Genomic DNA, 4,052 nt, shown 5'->3' with positions numbered 1-4,052 from the left:
AGCTTGATGCCCTCTCAGAATTCCTTTCAGCTCTACGATTGTATGCTGGCTTAAACCTTGTGTCTGTTATGGCTAGGCTGACCTGTCTGTTGATAAATTACATAATCAGTTACTTGACCACACTTGGGTTCATTAAGAAATATACTCACGAGCCAAATAACTGATGTCAGAGCCAGTTTATTGCTATAAACCAAAAATAATAAAATGCAAGAAAAAGTCTCTTTATGATACTTATCTCTAGGAAGCCATTTCATGCACTATTTTTACATTCACTTTATGCAGAAAGAGTGCTTCCAAAGTTAGACACTTAAAGCCACCTTTTTACACCTTACTTATTTACAAGTATAAGGTACATCACCTGAAATTAGATTTAACCAGTCAGTTTTCTACCTTATTTTTTCTGGTACTATAATATACCCTTTATAATGAAGGTTAAGGAACAGGTGTTTAGAAAGGCTAAGGCACGGTTTAGTAAAGCTGGACATGCATAACTCCGTGAGGCCAGTTATAATGCCTCCAATGGTGCTGAAAGAGGTTGCTAGCAAAGTAATTGGCCATTATCTTCTAAAAAGCTTGACAACCAGGGGAGGTCCTAGATGAATGGAAATAGGCAAATATAGTGCCCTTCTTCAAAAAGGGGAAGAAGGCACATCAGGGTACTACAGATCAGTCAGCCTCACCTCAGCCCCTGGAAACATCATGGAGCGGATCCTCATGGTAACCATTTTGAAACACCTGGAGGAAAGGAAGATGATCAGGAGCAATCAACAAGGATTCATCGAGGACAAGTCATGCCTGACCAAACCAGGTGCCTTTTATGCCAAGATAACTGGCTCTGTGGATATGGGGAAAGCAGCAAATGTGAGATACCTTCACTGAAGCAAAGCTTTTGATACAGCCTCCCACAGTATTTTTTCCAGCAAATTAAAGTAGTATGGCCTGGATAAATGGACTTTAAGGTGGACAGAAAGCTGGCTAGATCATCAGGTTCAATGATTAGTGATCAATGGCTTGATCCCTAGATGGCAGCAAGTGCCCCAGGAGCTGGACCTGAGGCTAGTTTTGTTCAGCATCTTTATTAATGATCTGGACAATGGGTTGGATTGCCCCTTCAGATGGCATTAAGCTGCAGGGAGAGGTAGATATGCTGGAGGGTAGGGACAGGGTACAGAGTGACTGCGATGAGGATCAACAAGACCAAGTGCAGAGTCCTGCACTTAGGACATACAAATCCCATGCACTGCTGCAGGCTGGGGACCAATTGTGAAAGTGTTGCTCAGCCAGAAAAGGATGCGAAGCTTGATATAAGTCAGCAGTGTGCCCTCGTCAGCAGGGCTAACAATATATTGCAGTGCCTTAGTATGAACATTGCCAGCAGATAAAAGGAAGTGATTATTTCCCCTCTATTCAGTACTGGTGAGGCTATAGCTGGAGTACTATGTCCTGTTTGGGGCCTCCCACTACAGAAAGAATGGGGACAAATTGGAGAAAGGAAGGGAAGCAGGGCCCCCTGCCTAGAGGTCTGAAGCAAATGGCTTATGAAGAGAGGCTGAGGGAACTGGCCTTATTTAGTCTGCAGAAAAGGAGAGGGAGGGAGGATTTGATAGTAGCCTTGAGCTAACTGAAGGTGGGTTCCAAAGAGGATGGAGCCAAGCTATTCTCAGTGGTGGCAGATGAGAGAGGAAGAAGCAATGGTCTCAAGCTGCCATGGCGGAGGGATCTAGGCTGCATAATAGGAAAATCTGTTACCCTAGGAGGATAGTGAAGCAGTGGAATGGGTTGCCTAAGGAGGTGGTGGAATCTCTATCCTTAGAGCTTTTTATGCCAAAGCTTGACAAAGCCCTGGGTGGCATGGATTTACTTGCAGTTGGTCCTGCTTTGAGCAGTGGATTGGACTATGTGACCCTCTGAAGTCTCTTTTAGCCCTAATCTCCTATGATTCAATGATATTTGTTCTGAACACACTCATCCCATGTCCCAAAGGGCATGACGGCGCTCCTAGGTCTGTAGTAGTACAGACCAAACTGTGCTCCCTGTGCTGCCGCCGCTCGCTCCTCCGGCTCCCAGTCCCTGCTTGCTGCACTGAAATAGAACTTGATTGAATTGTTTCAGTGGCCAGCAGGAGGGATCCAGCCATTATACCGATTAAACTGAGTCCCATGTCAGTGTGGCAGGGCAGGGAACTGCCTGTGCTGCAGGTGGAGGAAGGGGCTAGGAGGGCTGAGGGGAGCCAAGTGGAGGAGGAGGTGGCCCAGAGAAGGAGCAGTGGGAGCAGCAGTGGCACTCATGTGAGGTAGGTGGGGGGCAGCTTGGGTCTGTGAGGGGTTTAAGCCTGGGGGCAAGGGGTGGTGGTTTGGGGCTGCTGGGGGTTTAAGCCTGGAGACAGGGGATGGTTTGGGGCTGTGAGGGGTTTAAACCTGACGGGGAGGGGTGAATCAAGATTTATACATTTTTTTCCCAGGGGATAACTCCCCCCCCCCACCGTTTGACTTGCCTTGGGTCACAACGTCTTACTGAGCTGTCAAAATGGCTTACCATCTCAAAGAGGATGGGAACCTCTGGTCTATAAGGTGCCACAGGACTTTCAGTATTTGAACCCCTTAGACAGTGCTAGGTTTTCCTCCATTTTTATTTACATTTCTATAAATTTTAGATAAATCATTCTTCCCAGCCCATCCAAAACATGCCTGCTGTAGCAAGCTAGCCAAATAACTAAATCAACCTGAGATGCACGTGTGTCTTGTTAACTAGTCTGCTGGGTGTGAACAGCCACACTACGTGTTCCTTTGCAGACAACATCACATATTGGTAGCTTCATTTAATGTGGACTGCAAGAACAGAAAAGAGAAGGAAAATCCACACCACAGTTTAGAAGCTATTTATCCCTCACAGCTTTCTTTTTATCTCCTTGTGGCTTGCTTTTTTATCTCCCTTCCCTTGTTTCTGTATTTCTGCAGTGGTGTTGAATAGCAATGATAAAAATATGGTGCCAACCTGGGAAGGGTAAAGTAGGTATTAGACTCATGAACCATAACTCTGCGTGGGAGGAGCAGGCAGATCTGGTTTTGTTTTTTTTTTTCCTGGCTGCCCACTGGTATGGTCTGTTTCCCCATGGCTTTGAAAGTAAGCAATTTGTTTGTGATCCAGGATGGCTTGTAGTGTAAAAATTGTGATAGCTTGAAATATGGAGAAAAAAAAACCCTAAACCATGAAATGATGGAAAAGGCTGATGACTAAATACACCTATGGAAAACTCTTATCACAATAATACCTGTCACTGCAATTCATAGGAATGCTAGTAATAAAAGCAAAGATACTTTAAAGCAAAACACTGATCTAGTTAGTTTAGACAAGGGAAGTCATTATGAAAGCTCCACAAAGACAAGTTTTTCTTTGTGAATTGCCTATGGATGTTTCATGTGCATGTTGTAGGGGTATAGAATAGTTGGCACATTAATTTAATTCAATTCCCCATAGATTTTCTTTTCAGAAGCGTATGGAGTGAGTGAGTACATGACTGACAGGGAAGAACTCTGACACTGTTTTCCTCTTTGGCTTTGGACAAATCATTTAACTTCTCTGCTTCTGAAAAATAGATATACAATTGTTTACCTTGGATACCTATCTCATAATGTTGGAGTGAGGCCTGATCAGCTGACATCTGCAATTGACCCTTTGCAAAGGAGAGCAAAATTTTGCACAATATTTGTTGAACACTTCAGAACACGTGCAGTGGTATGTAAGTAATACATTTATTAGTGTAGTCTCCTCTGTATGTGGAACCCTGGGGCTCTTGCGGTGTGTGGCAACCTGGCTCCAGAGACTACAACTCCCATGAGGCTTTGGGAAAGAAGGGGGGCTCTTTGGCCAGGCTGTAATAAAGAAGAGGGTGGTCACCTGTTCTTGGACAGAGCATTCTATTTGAACAGACTGCTTCCAGTCAAGGCTGAAGTTTTCTCCCAGCCAGGAACTGCATTGGAGAGCTGCAGCCTGCTGATGAGAGACCCTGCAGGAGGGGAACTTGATCTCTGTACCTTAGAGTGCTGCAAAGG

Source organism: Carettochelys insculpta, chromosome 10, assembly GCF_033958435.1.
Source record: "Carettochelys insculpta isolate YL-2023 chromosome 10, ASM3395843v1, whole genome shotgun sequence".
Lineage (NCBI taxonomy): Eukaryota > Metazoa > Chordata > Testudines > Carettochelyidae > Carettochelys > Carettochelys insculpta.
This window is presented reverse-complemented; position numbering follows the sequence as displayed.